Below are 21,770 nucleotides of genomic sequence, written 5' to 3' on the forward strand. Positions count from 1 at the left end.
ACCGATTAAGTCTGGGCCATGAAGGCCTGTGGACAGCCAACTGAGGCCCTGAAGTGGGTAATTAATGCCCACTTAAGGGTGTCAGCCTGCCACCGCTGGTATTAACCCTGCAGCAAACAAGTGGGTCCCTTGTTCAAAGGCGCTCTGCATGGGAAAGGGGGAGGGGAGGGGGTTGACTGCTGATAGCCACCCCCTCCTCCGCAACCCAGTCCCTCAAACCATTGCCATCATCAGTCAACTGTGCCCTGGGTGGGTGCCATACCAGTAGCAGCCACCTCCTCCCCAATGACGCTGTTGAGTACAGAAGAGTTGCCGGCCTTTGATTGACTGGCAGCTTTCGATGAGCAGAACTTCCACCCCTGGGGTCTGTGATCTCAGGGGAAGGCCTACCACTGGCCTGTTAAGTGCCTGAGTGGCACGAGATGTGACAGGACTCCCTGAAAAGAGGCAACATGAGGGTCCAGTCAGCTCTCTAGCAGACACCCGCGACCCCTGTCGCCTCCCCAAGATTCTGCCCTCAGAGTAGGTTTGGCTGATTCATGCAGCTTTCTCTTCATGGAGAACCACCTTGACTCCATTCAGTGATCGTACCAAGCTCAAAAACTAGTCATGTGGAAACTATTTTGTCTTTCAAAATTAATGCAAAGTCAAAAGACTTCTCATGATTCTTGGTTCACATAGGTGGTTCTGAAGAGAAAGTATTGTAATAATCTGACCTTTAAATATGGAGGCCTTTTTTTGCCATACTATTAAAAAGGTTGCAAATCTGAGAATAATCATTATAAATGGCATAACCTAACTGGAATTGCCGAACCTGTTGGTGGAAATACCGAGTGAATGTGAAGGCACAAGGGAAATGGATTTATATTTCAATTCATTGCAATTTTTCTCACAAATCCAGGTACAGAGTGCCAGTACTAAATACTGAAATGAATCTCCTACTGCGCAAGTTCCTGGCTAAAGACATTCTAGAAAGAGGAAATCCCAAACTAAAATAAATTATTTAGCAAGCTCATTTAAACAGTTGAATGAAAAATCACAACAACAAAAATCCTTCTTACTGTTATGGGTGGGTGGCAAGACTTTGATAAATTGAACACTTCCTCCATCTGCACAGTCATGTATTGTGCTGAGAAGGAAGAGTGATCACCAGTTTAACTCAAAAGGCCATAATCATGAAGCTGTGCCTGTGAAACAAATTTGTAACGCGCAGGTATCAGAGTGCAGAGAGCACCGAGGGTACCTGTCACCCTGCAAAAAGCACATTGAGGTACACCTGATGATCCGCCGGTTATTTATTGCCATAAAGTTGTGACTTGCTGCAAGTTCTCAGGTTTGATTTTAGCTATGGCAGCAATACAGACATTAATATTGACCCCAGTTCCCCTCCAGTGCGAGGGGAGAAAAATCACTACTCTGTAACCACTTCTTAAAGCATCATTATCGATAAGCTTGGGGGTGGGACAGGAATGTTTATTCTGTCATATCCCCAATCCCAAATAATCAGATGACACTCAGTGGGCTTACAAGTGAAGAATGATCATTTGGTTATGGTATCAAAAGTCATCTGTCATCTGCAATATGGACACCAAATAGTTACCACCTTCAGGAGAAGGGGGGAGGGTATATGACTGGTGAGGGAGGGTGACAGCTTGGTAAATACATTCCGGCCAAGTCTCAATAAAGGTATTATATTAATGATTCTACCATAGAGAAAATATTTCTTCAAAACATGCAAGTACCAATCAGCATTATAACATATTTTAAAAGGGACTCTTATATCCTGTAAAACACTTCGTAAGATGAAATCCCCGAAATATCAATTTTCGTTTCTAGTGACCTGATCACTTCTGGAGGAAAAATAATCATCATTGTTTAAAAGAAACAGTAAAATGACTTCACATAATTTTCTCGGCCGCTACAAGAGTGATACGTTAAAAGCAGTGTACATGAACTTCTTTCAAACTGGCATCTTATCATGAAAAAAATTCTGAGGACTTGGCTGATGGCTTGCTCAATAAATGAACTGCAAATGTGAACTGAGCTCTATAGACAGCATAGACAATGTCTGGCCATTGGCCTCCACTGAATGGGTTGAGCTCAACCAGACAACTGCAGGAGAATTAAAACAGAAAATGCTGGAAAAACATAACAAGTCTGGCAGCATCTGTGGTGAAAGAAACAGAGTTAACGTTTTGAGTTAGTATGACTCTTCTTCAGAGCCAGTTTCGAGTCGGTATGACTCCGAAGAAGAGTAACACGGACTCGGAACGTTAACTCTGTTTCTCTCTCCACAGATTCTGCCAGACCTGCTGAGTTTTTCCAGCATTTTCTGTTTTTATTTTAGACTTCCAGCACCTGCAGTATTTTGCTTTTATTGCAGAAGAATTAGCCTCAGTGCCATCAGGCTAGGAAGGAAAGGAAATATCTAAGCTTTCTACAACTCTTTGCTACCTATTGACTCCTGCTAAAAAGTGCCTGATATGGACAACACATGAGAATAGTGGTTGGGCCTAGTTGCAGTGTTCCCTCAATGCACACTTGACTAGCCTCCCAACTCTCATTATTCAGACTTGCATATGAAGAATGGCAATTTAAATGAGGTAATGTCATACTGCTGATGCCTATTCAGCTTTAGCTCAGCATGAATATGGTAGCACAGTGGTTATGTTGCTGGACCAGTAAACCAGAAGCCTAGGCTCATGATTTGGAGACATGTAAGTTCCAATCTCATCATTGCAGCTAAGTATTTGAAATTCAATTAAATAATTAAATCTTGAATTTAAAAGCTAGTATTTGTAACTGTGACCACAAAACTACTGGATTGTCATACAAGCCCATCTGATTCACTACTGCCCTTTAGGGAAGGAAACCTGCCATCCTTAGCTGTTCTGGCCTGAATGGGACCCCAGACTCAGAGCAATGTGGTTGACTTTTAACTGCCCCCTGAAATGACCCAGCAAGCCACTCAGTTGTATTCAGGAAGGCTGCTCACCACCACCTTCTCGAGAACAGTTAGGGATGGGAAATAAATGCTGGCCATGCCAGCGATGCTCACATTCTGCGAATGAATAATAAAGAGTGTGAGCCAATACAAGGAGAGAGTCAATACGAGAAAGTAGAGCAATGGACAAAAAGTAAATAACTGAGAACATGGAAAGTGCAACATACTATGTGCACAAGGCTTCCTAAAATTAAACTCAATCTCATTTCTAATCTTATGAACTAGGGCACAATTGCAAGAAGTTAAATCAATAGGATTTGCATAGAATTACAGTCCAATGTTGTGTCCAGTATATAGATTATGTGATGCAGTGGGTAGCATCCCTGCCTCTGAACCAGAAGCTTCAGGTTCAAACCCCACTGAGGACTTGATGGCCAAGGAAGATGCTTTCATAACTTGGCCAAACAGGTTGAGTATCAGCCTGTAAATCCTTCCAACATACGCCAATGGCAGGCAGTAAGAGCGGGAGAGATTTCTGGTCAGCCATGTGATGGAAAGAAAATTGGAACCTCTACCATCACTATTCACAGCTCCAGACTATAACATGCATGAAAAAGTGTATATTGTCACAGCAACTCAGACTCCAGGGCAGGGCAGTAGGCTCAGTTGGCTGGACAGCCAGTGGGATCAGATTGGTGCCAACAGCATGGGGTTCAAATACCATCCTGGCTGGGGTGGATTTGCGACCAGCCTCCTTATCATACCCGTGGCGGATGCCGTGGCACTGTGAGTCAGACCTGCCTTTGGACAAAGAACTGAAGGAGAAGAAGATAGAAGATATAGATTATAAATAGCCAGCTGTAAAGAGCTCTAATGTGCTATGGAGTGGAAAGTCTTAGGTCAATGGCTATTCTTCAACAAATAGTTTTGTTGAGTTTTAACCTCATTACTTGAAAAATCCCAAGCAGAAACCAAATTCCTCTCTTCAGGAATTGAAAGGAAACTGCAGCAGTATGATCTTGGGACACACTTTAACCATCATTGGCCTATATAGCTGTTCTTGCTAGTAGGAAATAAATCTATCTTCTTATCTGTAGAGTTGCTGTTTTTGTTTAGAAGTATTCAAAATATATTCTTTTGACTTTCCAAAATTCTCAGTTACTAATAATTATTAGAATCTTAAGTTAAATAATAATCGAAGTCCTGTTGCGATACACAGGGGGAATCAAGGCAAGGCCAGTCCTCAGGTAAACCAGAGTTTGAGGGCAGGGTATAATTAGAGTGGGGCTTGCGGAGATAGTGCAATCTCCATTTTAAAGTCATACACTGATACAATTTTTGATTTTGAGTTTATGTTAGCTTGGATTTTATGGTCAGTGGTGAAGGGAAGGTGCTCAATGCTAACCTTGAAGGAAGCCTCACTGAGAGATCTTACGATTTCTGTGATGAAAACTTTACCTCCTCTTGATGTGCAAGTGATTATAGCATAGTTTATGAGGAATTGCCAACATCGAACAGCAGTAATGTCGTCAAGCTGTCCAAACAACCAATCATGTTAAAATAATCCTCACCAGCCAGCAAATGAAAAGCAATAAAATCCAAATCATTTAACCAAAAAAAATTACAGAGAGCAAAATAAAGATTGGGACACACACATGGGGTGAAGATAGAAGCTGATATATCATGAAAATGCTTTAAAAAAGATTATTTGAGGAAAATGTAGTAATTAATAATAATAGTCATTTAGCTACATTCCACAAATACAAAATTATTTTTTCAGGGGCCAGGTCCATTGTTCAGCAATAGTTATTATTCAGATCTCTTAAAAACACAGTTACACCTGACTGAACAAGGTGTCATTTTTCATAGGGTTTTTAACAGCGTTGTTCGAGAGGAAAAGGGCAAGTTCTCAGCAGATCAATTGATTTCGCTGATTCCAGGCTCAGGAATGGGACTCACAGTGCAGCCTGTGGTAGAGCAGTGAATGACAGACCAGAACTTCAGGATTTCCTGAAGTTGCAGTCAACTTCAGATGAGCAATGATAGTTTGCCATCAGGAACTCTTGCAAAATCTGGGCCTATATTTATAGATAAACATCAATACATATTGCAATTTGAGAACTAGAGTTGGTTACAGTACAGTAATTTTTCATTAATACAGGCTAAGGCACGATGGGTGTAAAACTGAGGAGGAAAAAAGATGCCATCACTGGTAAAAGCATTCAGTCTTAGCTTGTGAAGTTTACATGGACAGCTTCTGTAATAAATATGGACATGCAAACTTATAATGGAGAAAAGTCAATACAGAAATGTAACAAGCAGTGATGACAGGAAACTACATTTTGTAAACAGGAAATGCACACACATGTAAGATAATGGAGGAATAAACAGAGTAAAATGTATTAATTTTAATATAGAAACAGGTGCATCCCAGCGAGCTACTTGAAACTGTTCCACCCTCAGTTAGATCAAGGTTGATCTGTATCTTAATTAACTCCATTTACTCGTAATACTCACGCCTAACTAATAGTTCTGAAACTTTCAATTGACCTAACCGCAATAGCTTTTGGGAAAGGAAGTTTCAGATATCCATGATTCTTTGCATGAGGGAATGCTTCCTCCATCACCCTTGAATGACCTTGCTCCAATTTTAAGGTTATGCCTGCTTGTTCTGGATTCCTGCAGTAGAGAAAGAAGTTCCTCTCTACCTAACCTATAAAATCCCTTTAATCATCTTAAACGCATCAATTAAATTATATATAAATATTATGGTCCAAAATTTGCTGGGAAAGTAATGCCAAGTCAAATGCATATGCCATTACTGGTGTTCAAAAGAAAACTAGTCATTTGTGGTGAAGGAAAAATGCACCACAAGTTGCGAATGCACCACAAATTGTTGGGCGATTTGTACCACTACTGCAATGTCAATTCTCTTTCTTCCCCCCGGCATCTCTCCTTTTTAATCCAATCTTTCTTTGCCTCTCTTTATTTATCTCTCTGTAGCTAATTTGGCTCCAATTCATCCTATTTCCTTCCGCATTGTTCCTGTTTTTTTTTCCCTCTCTATCCTAAAACCTCATTGGTTCATGAGATAGACTACTATTATATCAGCATGTTGGTCACCAAGGACTCAGATTTCCTATTGACCTCACCGCATGTTTTGAATTCACATTTCCAGCAGTTTGTGCCACAAAAATACTTTCAAGCTGAAGTCTGAGGGGAAAAAAATTAACGAAACGGTCACACCACAAGATACCACACTCAAGCAAATTTTGGGCCATTATATTGAAACTTACGTTGTAGGTTTGCTCTTGACCTTAAGGTATGTATGCATTATTTAAAACTCAGCACGTCCATAGCATCTAAAACCAAATTATTATACATGATGAGCCTTTCGTACAGAATTTGTTTGTAAAAAAGCAATCAATGCCACAATAACCTCTTTATATAAGTTTGCCTAGCTGCTATTAAGTCTACTTAATAGTAGACCTAATACTAAATGGCAAATAAAGTCTGAAAGTACAGTAGATAAACTGCTGATAGTCGCAATTACTTATAATAAATTGGGTCTCTAAACATTTCCGAGAACCTTGCATAACATAAGCTTTGCCAGAATGCACTCAGACAACAGCTCTTTCCGTATTCACTCAGGCAGCTTTCCAGCTGCTGTAGATCCATCCCCATGTAATTTACCAGTCACATAAAAACTTCTTGTGGGCCATTGATCCTATATAATCTACTAAGCATAAGCTAAATTGACCAAAAGGAGCAGCAATGCTGTTTCCCCTTAATTGTTAAATCCTTCTGAAAATCAGATATAGCACTGAAGAGGGATTCGGAGCAAAATTAGAGCATTTGAGTTTATTCTGTTCAGCACCATTGAGAGAGAAATGGGAGTCCCATTGTATAAAACATAAATGAAAATTATATTTGGGTTATGCAGCAGAAGCTTCAGCCTGAAATCACGACTTGATTTTTTTTGTGAGCAATGCAATGAAATCTAACGATTTCCCTATTTCCCTATGAAAGCATGGACAGATCAAATTTCTTTTTCCACAACTGTAATGGAGGCTTGTTATGACCCAGCAGTTGGTAAAACTGAGTTATTTAAAAATCCCAGAGGAAACTTTAATCAACTGTCATAACCTATATTTTTATTTTTGTATGTTTGAGGTGCAGCTCTAAATTCAGGAATCAGGCCACCAGTCCTCGAGAGGTTTTATATCAAAATACACGAGACATTTATTAATTTACACAAGTTATAATATACACATGGCAACAAATTGCTACTGTCATAACGTTTAACAAATTCCCAAACTAATCTCCATTAAGGCAACAGCAAACCATAGACTTTCAGCAAACACCAGGCAAAGCATTTTCACCTTATAAATTCACTTTGGTTCCTGTGGAGACAGTTGTAGGCTTACAGCTGCTTTGATCTTACATTGCCTCTGCCCTGCACACACAAAACTGCTGACTGTTATACCCAACACAGCTCATTGAATGTAAATTCTCATTGTATCACCAGCCCCTTTGAATTCCACCTCTTCTAACAATAAAACCTTTTTCATAGCACCAATTTTATTAGTAATATAAACAGATTACTTGGGGGAGAATGTTCTCCCTGTCGGGGTGGTTGTGCAGGGGCAGGTGCGGGTGGATGCGCAGCTAATCTGCACCCCCGATCTGCTGGGTGCTGCCATTTTACGTGGGCGGGCCAATTAAGGCCCACCCAGCGAGACGCGCACCTGGAAGCGCTGAGGGCTCCCTGTGCAGGCGGGGAGTGGGGGGTTGCCTGAGTCGGGGAGTGCGCTCTTTCACGCACGTGCGTGAAAGAGTGCAGAAATCTCCCTGAGGCACCTCTGAAATTACTTTTACCTATAAAACATTGACTAAAAGTTAAAAAAAAAATTAAGGGTATGTCCCCTCATGTGAAACTGACACATGAGCTGGGACATGTCCATTAATTTTATTAAAAACTTTTAAAACCCTTTAAAAATGTTCATGAAACCTCATCCCGCCTGTGGATGAGGTTCCATGAAAAATGCGAAGGCCGCCTGGGCTCTTCGCCTGCCCGCCAACCTTAAGGTTGGACGGGCAGCATTGCTAACACGTTTAATTGGTTTTTTAATGGCCTTAATAGGCATTTGACAGTTAGGCCACACGCAGCCGCCTCTGGCGTGTGCCCGCCGAATGCAATATCTAAATGATGCGCAGTGACATTGGGACGCACGCCTGACATCACCACGAGTCATTTTATGTCTCGGCGAGCAGGCCCCACCCCTGCTCACCAAGCCGAAGATTCTGCCCTTGGTCTCTGCTAGCTAGGTGCCAGATTTCACCCCACTTCTTGAATGCTCTATTCAAAAAATGCAAATGGACTCTACCTCTCCTACATCTTAAAACTAATATACATCAAAGCACCCAGACTACCTGGCTTTAATCCAATTAAGATACGCCCACAAACTAAACCTCTATTTTAAAAGAAAAATATTTTCCAATAATATTATGTACATTAATAGCTTCACAACAGGCTTTACTCTGTTTATTTTCTTGAGGTTAACATCACCATTAAAATGATAGTGACAGCAATTTGATACCAGCGTATTAAGTGTTGATATGATAATTTCACTCGTAGTAAGCTCCAGACTTAGATCTCTAAGATAGAAGCAAAATACTGCCGATGCTGAAAATCTGAAGCAAAAACAGAAAATGCTGGGAAAACTCAGCAGGTCTAGTTGCATCTGTGGAGAGAGAAACAGAGTTAATGTTTTGAGTCCATATGACCCTTCTTCAGAGCTCTGAAGAAGGGTCATGCGGACTCAAAACGCTAACTCTTTGTCTCTCCACAGATGCTGCTAGACCTGCTGAGTTTTTCCAGCATTTTGTTTTTGCTTTCGATCTCTTTAACTTTGGCTGACCTACTTATACAAAGAAAATCCAAACTTCATTAATACAGGATGAATAAATTCAGTGAAAGAAAATTTATCCATTGAAGTATTTTTTCCAATTCAACAAATGTTTTCCAGTTATAGGATTTTAATATTTACATAGGGATTTTTACAGTAGAATCTTAATTATGATGATACATTTTGTCATCATCCTAAAGGTCTTTTCAAACTCAAAGTTTTGACATGTTGCAAATGTTCTAAGCTACAGTGAATGTCTAAGGTAAAACATAAAACATAACTTGAAACGTCAAGTGTACAATGGTTTTCTAATGCATTAGAACTGGAGTGTTGTAAGTAAATCAAGCAATATTCAAGTTTTCTTTAATGTTTGGATAAATAAACTTTCTTACAAATATCTTGTACAACTTCTCTGTGGATTCATTAACTTCCACTATCAGAGTTGGGAAAATAATTTTTTCATGTACCCCATCACGATGATACACTGTAGCACTGCTATATGCCCAATGAATGAATGAGACAGTAAACAAGTCAACTACAGTGATGCCTAATATTTTCCGCAGTTTAATATGTTTCCATGATTTTGCAACATTTACAGTGCTTTTATTATGTAATTGATATAAAGCAATTGTTTCCAAAATCCAAACAGTTTCTTGACCGAAAACAAATTTAGCGGGCTGGCCGGTATTTTTCCCACATAGCTGCCTGATTGACGTTTTGACAGCTTAGCGTGTTATTTTCTAATGCCTGGTGACTAGAATATTTCAGCAAATTGATACACATGCTCCTCACGTTCCAGATAAGGAGACAGAGAAAGCAACAGAGAAATAAGTGCCAACCTAAACAGCAAAAGCTAAATTTATAGTCAGCACTGAATGTTTTTGCCTTCTCCCTAGATACTTATTCCATTTGCGCATAAGGCATTAAGCTGTATCCCGGAAAAAATCACTATGAATAATTACAGAAGCGTCCCTTCTCCAGCCAGATGGTACAAGCAAATTAATTCACTGCAGGTTTTCAAAGAAAAATCCCTTGTCAGTTTCCAGTGAAATTTCTTAAATTGATTTCCAATGTATTTCCCACTGTAAGTAATGCATTTCATTTTCTCCTGAACAAGTAAATGTTTATCAGTCACAAACTCTTTGTTGACACAATGCAGTCATTATAGAGTGTAGCCAGAGTTAATACATTTAGATAATGGTTTATAGTTAACTGATTCCGAGTTAATGATTTTCAATTGATAAATTAGTGGTCCTGCTACATTTTTTCAAAAGTATGTTCTAGAGACTTCAACATTTCAGAGTCCACACTAATTTAAGTTTCCTCAGTTATAGAACATTGTAAGAGAAGTTCCTCAAGAAGCCACCACTTAATAAAACTTTTTTCAAAAGCATACACACTAAAAAGCATGTAGAATAGCAACTGAGTGGGAAGATGAGCAAACAGAAGCCTCTTTATTATAATTAAATACTTGTGCCCATTGCTGTGAAAATATGCACCAAATTTGAAGCCAGGTTTTTAAAACTGCTCGAAGTTTAGCACAAGACAACCAAATTGATGCTTGACACGTATCCAGCATTTTCAATTTCTGGTTTCTGTGAGATTCCATGAGAAATGGATTGCAAACTCCATACGGAGGCAGGCTAATGATGCAGATCCACCATTTCAAAACCACTGCAGCTGACAAGAGTGTATTTCAGAATTTGAAACGTGCTGTCCATTTACCATGGCAGTTTCAAACTGCACATATTTACAACTGAATGTCACTGGAACACTCACTCCATACCATCAAACAATCTTCAACGAGCCCACGATTCAGATCATCGATTAGACAATACCGACTCAATTTTCAATCAAGGGTCAGAAACCCAACACCCATAGGATTTCTAGGTCCCGACCCCGCGCAGCATTAGTGGCAGTGAGGCGATGTGCTTTCCGTATGCAAATCCCCTAATTCAGCTGGAGCTGAGGTTGGCGTCCAACAAGTGCTGCTGGCTGCTGGCTGGAGTCAGGAGTGAGCTCTGGAGGGCGGTTTTCAAAGGCAGCTATATGGGCTTGCCATTGCCTTGCAGATTGGAACAGGCAGGAGAGCTGAAGGGCAGCCCCCTCACAGCCGAAACGAGTGCCCAAACGTTCGTCCATCTTATCCCTCTGCTCAAGCGATGGTAACTTTGGGCCACCACATGCCCTGGTTCTCCAGCCCCCTCACAAGCTCTTCAGAGATATTAAATAAAAAACAGAAAATGCTGGCAGAAGTCAGCTGGCCTTACGGCATCTGTGGAGAGAGAAACAGAGTTAACGTTTCAAGTCTGTATGACTCTTTTTCAGAGCTCTGAAACGTCAACTCTGTTTCTCTTTCCACAAATGCTGCCAGGCCTGCTGAGTTTTTCCAGCATTTTCTGTTTTTATTTCAGATTTCCAGCATTAGCAGTATTTTGCTTATATCCTCAGAGGCATTAACACTAAGGCATGCGGGTAGCTGGCTCCCCCCACAGTCAGCCCTCCCTTTGAAAATTGTAGCGCGGGCAATTGAAAATCCAGCCCATTACATCGGAAACAGTAATTTTATACTGGGAAAGAGAAATACCTCTAGTGAATGGGAATAAGATTTTTGAGATAGTGTCCTGGCACCTCAAGTAGACCGAAGCAACATTAAAAATGGATTGCATGTCTTCTAATACAGACACCTTTGTTTCCCATTGAAATCAGATCTGATTACGTAATGCAGATTGTATAGTAAAAATGTTAAAGAGCATGAGGACTAAAAGCTGAAATGATCATTCTGATGATAATCCTAAGCATATGTCAAATCTCTAATCTTCACTTATACTAGTAAGTTGCCCATGGCATTGCCCATAGTCAGTTCATGAATATGCGTTTCTTTAAACATACAAGATGGCAACAGAATTGGAAGAAAGGCTTCAGAAACTCACTCCCCAGCAGTGTTTACTGGCTAGGACATTATAACAGGCAACTGTTTTCATACACGATCTCCATTATAATTGTTTACAAAGTCTCAGTGTTAAACGTTGACATGAAGAAACGACCAAAAATTACGACAAGCTGAAAAGGAAACACATGGGGCAGGATTTTGGGTCGTCGGGCGGACGCAGCAGGCGGACGGGCCCAGGAGCGCCCGGGAACTGACCCACTGCCCGCGGTCGGCCCTGACAGCGATTTCACACTGACTGGCCAGTCAATGGTCAGCCAGTGCGAAAGGCTCAGCAGGGTGGGGGCAAGAGGAGGGCGAGTGCTGAAGTCTGCGCAGGTGCGGGGAGTGCGCACTGACATCTCCCTGAAGGCAGAGAGCTGCCCGAAGCTGGAGCTGAAGAATTTTAAAAACAAAAATAAAGATTTTAAAATCCAGGAAAAATTTTCCACACATCGGACTCACTCGCCTGGACATATAGGTAATAAAAATTCTGTCAAAACATTCTTATATTTTTAATTCATGTTGGAAACCTCATCCCGCCCGTGGGTGAGGCTTCCTCAAAAATGCAAAGGCCATCTGCCGATTCACCCGCCCGCCAATCATAAAGATGGACAGGCAGCAGAAAATCGCTCTTAATTAATATTTTATTGGCCTTAATAGGCCTCTTAATTGTCGGCGGGTGCACTGCCGACTCTTGCATGTGCCCACCAACCGAAATATTGCACAGGTGCGCAATGACGTTGAGATGCTCGCCTGACATCATCGCGCTATTTTACGCCTGATCGGGGCAGGCGCGTGCCCGTCCGCATGACATAAAATTCTGCCCATTCATCCAGAAGACTTCTATTAATATGCATAACAGTGGACCTTTACATGACTTTTAATAAATGAACACTGTAAAAGTGCCATGTTTGGCAACTTAATAAGCTAAAAAAATCACTATATTCTAATTTAATTTGTGACAATATTATGGCTGCAAACACTTTGCCCCAACACTGATGTTTAAAAATGTTATGGTTCAACTAATTTTTGAAATTCTTTCTGCATCCTGAAGCTAGCCCCTTCTACACCTGTCAGGCTAAACCGATGTCCCACCTCTTTAATATCTTCCTGCAATGCAATATCTAGTGTCGATCTACAGACAACAAAATCCTGCACAAGTACATCATAGCGGAAATTATAGACAGGCTTGTGTTATAAAACAGTGCCAGACATGAAATTTCAAAAATAACTTTAAAGGAGACCAAGTAATTCAGCAGTTATATAACTGGTGATGTAAAATCTTCGGTTATAACTTACTTTCATGAATATTGAAGTTTCTTAATGGAGTTATTAGACAAGCCTGAAAACCGGATGTGTAAGGGTGGGAACTAACACAAAATACAGGAAGAGGTAAATCTGTATAGAGGACTAACACCAATGACCATCTGGACATCTGAGTTAGTAATGAGTTTACTAAGTTGCAAAACTGACATAAGATGAGTATTTGGGAACAATAGTGGCATCGGAATTCCTTCCCATGTTTAGAGCTCTTGCTTCATTGTATTGTTTCTCTACACAGGCCTGTAACGCTCACTGCCCACAGTACATTTTTGCTAGAGCACAGAATTCTCATTTCATCTTTAGTTCCTGTGATTCATTTCAGGGGGATTTTTGGTACCTGGAATCACATTTTGGGATTTTTGTTTTAGATATTTTGGGATTTTTATTTTAGATATTTTTCCTGGGTTCAGCATCTTCAACAGTGGTGGATTGGTTTCACTGACAGGGCAGGGGATTCTCATGCAAAGGCCGGGCACTGATAACACAGCGATATGGAATAATTCACAGGGCACTAGCTAAATCTCTTGATTTCCCATATGGCCAGTGCACGCCTGATTTTCAGACTCCACTCTTCATGGCCCAGAGTGAACGCTTACTTACTTAAGGGCGTAATAGGCTGTGGCTGGATAAAACAGCAAACCTTATTACTATTGTTGAGTTTACTGATTATATTATGTACCCTCCTATGCCATTCCTTGACTTTTGAAGTTGCTGGAATGGAACATTTCAAAAGACTTATAACAGCAATGTCCATCCCACTGTCCCAGGACCACCTGTGGCTTCCAAGTTCTGGCAATTGAGCCGCCAGTCTTGATTTATGGTCTATTCTGTTTGTAATTTGAAGGTCTGGATGTTTTGGAAGGACTAATTTTAGTATCATTGGCTCATTAATAAAATTGGTACCAACAATTTGAGATGTATGCAAATTAATAGTCACATAAATTTAAGCTTCATATGTAACTCCTAAGTTCAATTGTACGCAAATGCTGCCCACAAGGTCAAAGGGTTAGGCTATCAATCCCAAACCAACTTTTTAAATGGTAAATGGATAAGTGAATAGCAGCAATGATACACTTTAGATTTTACAGGAGTTAAAACCTGAACTCTCTCCCCTTGTGTTGTTAGAAAATGGCAAGCAGTTCCATCTTCAAAACTAAACTGCAATGGACATATTAACCACACAAAGGCAATGCCTTTTGCTAACTATTACAGAGTCTCCTTGGCTTGTTAATCTCTCTGATGATTTCAGATGAACTACTTAATTCTAAGGATAAACTGAGAAGCAGTTTTCCAAAAAAAAAAACAATGAGGAGAGAATACAAATTTAAATATGTTTCTGTAAATACATGATCACAGCAGCGAATCACACATCTGTACAAATAAGATTCACAACATGCTTGTATTTGGAATACTGACACTTCCAAGTTCCTTAGACAATGTCACCATTCTTGCATTGTCCTTGGATTTAAATTATGGAATTCCCTCCCTAATGCCAATATGGGAACACAATCAGTATAAGGATTGCAGCAGTTCAAGGAGAAGGCCCATCCTTATTTTCTCAGTATAACTAGGGCTAAGCAATAAATACTGCCATTATCTCTCTTTGAATGGAATGCCCTAGTGACTGTTATTATACAGGAGTAGAAAACAATATCTCCAGATGCAGCCTGGAAGGAGCCAGTCGCATAAAAGCTCATGGCCACTGACAATGCAGTCCTTGCCCTGCACTGAGGTTGCAGTTGTAGCTGCAGCTGTTGGCAATTTCCAGTGAGGATGCCCTCACTGAAGCATCATTTCTTCCTGAGGTTCATGTAAGAGAATTGCTCCCTAATTATTCTAAGTGGATAAGGTATCCTGTTGAAAGGTCTTAAACCCTTCCTCCTCCTTCTTCTGGCAGCTTGTCCTGTTCTGCATGGCCTATGTTTATTCTCCCAGTCATCTTCTATTCTAAGGAGAAAATCTATTACTGCACCCATGTCTGGGAGTTCTACTGGCAGAATCTTTGAATTCAGCAAACATTTTTTTAGCACCTGCCACACCACGTGCTGTAGATTTCTACAACTTAAAACAACTGTAAAAGGAACCAAACTCTTGGACCTAATTGGTCCAAGGGCAAGTTCAATGTCCAATTAGCGGCACCGAGAGCAGCCTGGAGGCGGGGCCCTGTAACGGAGGGCTCTTGAAAAGATGAATGGCAGACATGACGGGGATTGTCCTTCACTGAAGCAATGGAGCAGCAGGGACCTCAGAGGGCCTGCCCTGTTACAGGCAGCAGTCCCAGGGCACCGTCATATTCCAATATCTCCCTGAAGCTTTAAATTGTTTCAGTGCCGGACAAGATAAGTGTTTTGTAGAATCACACTGACAGGCAGAAAAAAGATCAATCCGAAACTAATGTGTAAGTAGTTTACAATCTCTTTAAATGATGCTGCTGTTGGGGTAGAGGTGTGGGGTGGGGTGGGGGGAGAGGGGGGTGAGGGTGCCTCCTCCATGCTTCTTAATGTGTGTTCAGCTATGGACAATTAAGAGATGGTGTTGCTGGAGCACCAGCGTCATTGTCATACCTAGCACAAAGGAGCATGGTTGTTGTAGCTGGTGGAAGCCAATCATTTCCAACCCAGAACATGGCTGCAGAAGATTCTTCCTAGTGCCCTAGCCCCAGCTATCGTCAATTGCTTCATTAATCAACTTCCCGCCATCACAAGGTCCGAACTAGAGTTGTTTGCTCTTGATTGTAGCACTCAGCTCCCTTCAAAATTCCTCAGATAATGAAGCAATCCACACTCTTATGCAGGACAAAATCCATGTAAAATACTAGCCTAAAGATTTAGGCATCTCAGACAGGAAAACAAAAGGGCAACTGGTTGATCTGTATAAATATGAAAAACATTTAATGAAACTGAAGTTTGATGAGTCACTAGGCCTGGCAGGTCTAAAATCTATTCCGGTTGGTTTGAAGTCATCTTTTGCTAGAAAAAGATCTAACTATTTAGTGATTAGAATTAAGATATTTAAATAACATTGCAGAGAGTGTTCTATTCAGCTGGAAAAAAAACATTGAACCAACAGATAATTAAGCAACATTAAATTAAGAGGAGGAGTAGACTGTACATTCCAGAATACTGAAAGAGTTTAATGGTTAAATAACAAATTTCATCATCATTTTCTAGCATTCTTTATTTCTGGAAACTGTTCCAAAGGACTGGAGGCTGATCAATGTTATATTCTTGTTCAAATAAGGGAAAAGAGGTAAGCCAGGTAACTGTAGTCCAGTTAGCCTTGCAAGTGTCAGAGGAAGATTGCTAGCCGTCATAATAAATGATAACATCAATGGGCATTTAGAAAGGTCATGGGCTAATCAGGGATAGCAACACAGATTTGTGAAAGGCATGTCATGCTTGACTAATTGATTCATCAAGGAAATTATTAGGTATATAGACAAGGGCAATGTAGCGGGTGTGAAACTTGATATATTTGGATTTTTAAAAAACATTTGCTAAAGTGCTACATAAAAACTTATCGCAACTATTAGTCCATGTTATTAAAGGTAAAGTGGTGGCATGGAAACAAGATTGCCTGAAAAATAGAATGCAGGCAATAAAATTAAATGAATATTTCTCCAATTGGCAAGAACTGTACAAAATCCTCCTTGCCTCTCACCCTTGTCTTCACCAATTTACATGGATTCCTTCTAGACTCTGGCCTAATTGATCCAAGGGCGAGTTCAATGTCCAATTAGCAGCACTGAGAGTGGCCTGGAGTCGGGGCCCTGTAACAGAGGGCTCTTGAAAAGATGAATGGCAGCCATGATGGGGATTGTCGTTCACTGAAGTAATGGAGCAGCAGGGACCTCAGAGGGCCTGCCCTGATATAGGCAGCAGTCCCCAGGCAGCACCATCATTTTCCGATGTCTCCCTGAAGTTTTAATGGTTGCAATGCCGGACAGGATAAATGTTTTGTTCCTGGTGTCTGGAAGAAGAAGCCACCTAGAGGAAAAAATGAGGGCATAGTTAGCGATTAAGATGGAGGCCAGCAGCCAGGCAGTCGCCAGAAGGACATGGCTCTAGTGCAGAAAGTGATTCAATGGCCCGATAAGGTCTGGAAAGGTGAGTGGAAAGTGACACCGGGTGAAAGGTCTCTAACTCTGTGTACACCAGCATGCGTATGAGCAGAGCCTATAGTTCTCCTTAACTTTGTCAGGTTAAGCGGCTAGTTGCATCACTGAGGTGTCAATGACCCTAATATATGGGGCACAGTTAGATAGGTTCATTACTGAGGAATGCAACATCTCATGTGGATGTGATGCTGGAATAGGTGAGGGAAGGCTGCCTTCTCATAAATATTTCTCTCTTTATTCTGTAGGAGAATGCAGCACTGGAAATCATGAAGGTGTCAAAGCATCACATCTTGGCCAAACAGGAGGTTGTGAAGAGCAGGGTGATTTGATAGCTCTACGGGTGAAGGTCATGGTGGGCATTCCTGCCCAATGTGTGCTGTGGCTGTCTGGTTGTTGTCACCTGTGGGGTTGGTTGTGCTGGGGCACCCAGCTGAGTAGCCTTACTCCTTGCTGACATGTGCTTCCCACATGGCCAGTTGCGGAGTGGAGTGGAATGTCTCATCACTGTTATCCTCCTTGGCCTCCTCAATGGTGAGAAATAGTCCAGAGCCAGCACTGTCACAGCATTCATCTGCACCTTCCACCAGCGCAGATACACTCACCTCTACCTAGATTAGAACTGAGAGTACTGGGCGAACTGCACATCACGAGTGAAGAGGAAGAGGGTGAGGCAGAGTCATCTGTGACCAGCCCCCCTCGGAGGACGGAGGACAGACACAACCATGCCCCTCGAAGTGGAGATGCTGGGCCTCTCCCAGCAACAGGGGCAGATGAGTTCTCAAATGTCAGAGATCCTTGAGACATTGCAGAGCCTTGGATGGACAATGGATAAGTCCATGCAATGCATGTGCACCGTTATGATTCAGGGATTTGAGCACAGCAGCTTCTCCATTAAGAGAGCGGCCAACCTTTGGAGTGCCACATGTATTACCACTGCAGGGACAGTGCTCAGTGTCACTGATGGCGTGGGAATTCTGGGACTGGATGCCAAACGCGTACCAGCTGGTGGCTTCATCCAGCATTATGAAAGGGCTGAGGCAAAGAGGTTGACAAGGGAGGGCCACTTCTCAAGGGGCACATTGCTCACCTCTGCCTCCTCCAACTTAGGAACCATATTTGCTGCAAAGGCCTGTGACAGAGGCACTGAGTGGTCAATGCTACAAAGAATATCACTCTTTCTGTGCATATCAGCACACTGTTCCTGCGTTCACTCAGAGAGGCGCTGCAAATGGCTTGCCAAAAGTTGGCCACTCTCTCATTGGAGGAGCTGCTGCACTTAGATCCCTAATGATTCACATGCATTGCATGGACTCCTCCATTGTCCTGTGACAGTAGCTGCCCCAGCAAGGACGGAAGTGGACGAGCCCCCAAGAGCACTTCCAAGACGAGGATAAAAGCCACAGGAATTTCAGCCACTAGCAGAGACAAGGGAGCAGGCTGTCTCAGCCTTATTCTCTGCCACTGGAGGAGAACCCCACAGAAATGGACGGGAATGCAATGCACCACATCACTAGGTGCAGTTAGTAGGTCACCTGGGTGATGTTTTCTTCATTTTTATAGTCATTAACATTACCTTTAATAATAATTTCTTATGCAAATAGTTGCTTAGTAGTACCAAACTCGAGTGTTACTGAAAAAAAGAGACAAGTTGTTGAAGCTTTTCATCTTGCACTCATCAGGACACACACAAGAATGCCAAAATTCAAAGGGAGCAATAATTTATGCTGCATGAGAAAAGGGTGCTGATTGGTTGAGGCATTGCCATGAAGAATGCACCAGGTAACTATTGTTCCCCCATGCCTTTGTTTAACTCAAAAAAGGCACAATGCCTGGACATGTTCCTTTTGCCTGCAGAGAACAGGTCCCTGGGTATGAATATATGTACCTTCTAGAAAGCATAAATGAGTCACATTTTGAGCCCGATTGATAATCTTAAATTGGTTGTTCATGTAATTCTTAACACACTTGGGATTGTTCAGCAAGTGCTGTCCAATTGTAGAATGACATCTAACATTAGACATTAGGCGGAATCATCCCAGAAATCGGCAAAGTTTGATATCAGGCGGGGAAAGCAACTTTTGACCCACCGACGGCAATGGTGTTTTTTTCCGTTGTATCATGTGGCACTTGGTTGAAAAAGTGCTGAGGCACGGGTTTCATGCCGATCACTGGGAGAGTGGCCTCTGATTTTCCCATCCCACCATCACCTCAGGCCTTCGGTAATCCGGGCACCATATTTAAAGGGCAGTCCTGCACAGAGTTAGCACTTTCTAACGGATTGAAGGCTGCTGGAAAGACATGGCTGCCAAAGTGGGGAAACATGCTGCCTCCAAATTTGATGACGCCTCCCTCAAGCACAATACTGGATGCAGTGGAGGTCCACTGCAATGTCCTCTACCCCTGCTCTGGACGAAGATGAGCAAGCAAGGTCACCAATCCAGCATGGGAGACAATGGTGGTCAGCGCCAATGCCCTGCAAAAGAGGACAGGCATCCAGTACAGGAAGAGGATGAATGATCTCCTCCGTTCCGCCAACGTAAGTCACTTTTCTCAACATTCTCAACTCACACACTCAGAAACCCATCACACATCCACAAGGATCTCACTCATTGCCAGTTCAAGGGACATGATCATTCAATCTCTCACACACACCTTCATCTGTTCTACGAATTGTGTCCTCTTCCCATTCATAGCACCACTCAGAACTCACACATGCCTGGTATCCTTCTCATCTGGCCTGGCAGTCTTCCTGCCTACACTCTCTCCATCTGTATCCATGCAGGACAAGCTGACACACAATAAAAGGGAGAGGTTGCAGACTGATGAGGAATGCCCGACATCAAGGTCCCCACAGGCTTTGAAACTAGAGCCATCCAGTTGGCCATCTGGACCACTGAGGATCTGGACCATTCCCGTGCTGATGGTGAGGTCGGCGGTGTTCAACCAAGTGAGAATCCAGCAGTGCAACACCCATCAGACAACCATGCTGTGAGTGAGTTCCCCTGTTCCACAGGCCACTGCCATGCACTAATTATCTCTCCTTGCTTTCGCAGTCATATCTGGGAAGCAGCTGAGAGGGTCCACAAGCCAGGTCCTCAACTCCAGCCCAGAGGACACCACGGAAGAGGAATCTGCAGACGCTGACATTGAAGACCCATCACAACACTCACCGACACCCTCCACAGGCACAGAGACACGCACCCCAGTGGGACCTAGCTCTAGAGTAGCCTTGGTGTCACCATTTGGTGTGCACATCGCATTGTCTGATCCACAGCAGATGGAGACAGGGACTGCCCAGGTTTCTGGCACTCGGAGGACTGCTGGTGACCAGGAATCTGCTGAGTCTGAATCAGATGAGGAGCTTCTGGACTCGGTTATAGTTCAGTTGCTGGAGCTGCAAAAGCAAGCTGGGGAGCATCAGGAAGGGGAGTCTGCTGCACTCCTCAGATTGCAAGGCACAATGAAGGAGTCTGTCCACCTTCAGGCTGAGGTGATAGCGCCGGCATGTCAATGCACTGAGGTCAACACTGGTAGGATAGCAGCTGCCATGGAGACCTTTGTCCAGGACATTGGTCTTGCACTGCTGCAGGAGCTGCACTCCATCGCTGAGGCACTTGTAGGCATCCATCAGTGTCAATGCAAGAGGGGTGTGGTACATCTCGAGTCCACTTCAGCTGCCCCTTCCTCTCCAGGAATCAGCCAGGGACCCTTGGGCACCCATTGGGAGGGGGATCAGCAGGTGGACACCCCAGGGCCAATCACCCAGGTGACTCCAGGAGTGTCCGGCCCAACCAAATCTCCTCTTCCTGTGACCCTAGCAGCTACAGCTCCACAGGACGAGGAGGGTGCCATTGCAACACAGCAGGACCCTGAAAGCAGGCTGGGGCCCTCCAGGTCTTGGCCCTATGGAGGATACCATTCAATGTCATCACAGACAACAGGGTACGGCAGTCAGCAGGCCACCTCCACCTTCACTGTGGATGTTGGGGGAGCACCAAGATGCAGCGGCAGGGTTAGAAAGATCAAGAAGATTTCGTTGCACAATGTGGGCATGGGTGTTAATCACTTGTACTTAATGTTGACCATTGTAAATACATTCGCAGGGATGTCTCCTTGTCTTTGGCTCCTTGTTATGTTGAACAGTGTTTGCATCAATCAGTGAAACCTCGCTTCCTGCACTAAATGAAGGTTACTGTCGCAGTCCAGGGCCTCTCTCTGTGCAGGGTGTAAACTTTTGAGCACAGTGATTGTCCAGCTTCAAAGTCACTCTCCAGATGAGTGACACGTGCATTTCCATGTGGCTTGTGTTTGCTGCAAGAATCTCGTATCCAAGCATCACTGGATTCCATGATGTTCTCCGTGTGCTCTCAGCACCTTTGAGGCGGGACTGCTCCCCATCGCAACACCATTCCTAACAGGTGAAATTGTGGTGCTGAAGGGGACAGGCGATGAAGCCTGCCAAAGGATTAAGTTGTCTTGAAGTCCACGTGATTACTGTTTAACAGAAGCATCTCCATGATTTGAGCTTATTCACAGAGCGTATGT

Source organism: Cetorhinus maximus, chromosome 8, assembly GCF_964194155.1.
Source record: "Cetorhinus maximus chromosome 8, sCetMax3.hap1.1, whole genome shotgun sequence".
Lineage (NCBI taxonomy): Eukaryota > Metazoa > Chordata > Chondrichthyes > Lamniformes > Cetorhinidae > Cetorhinus > Cetorhinus maximus.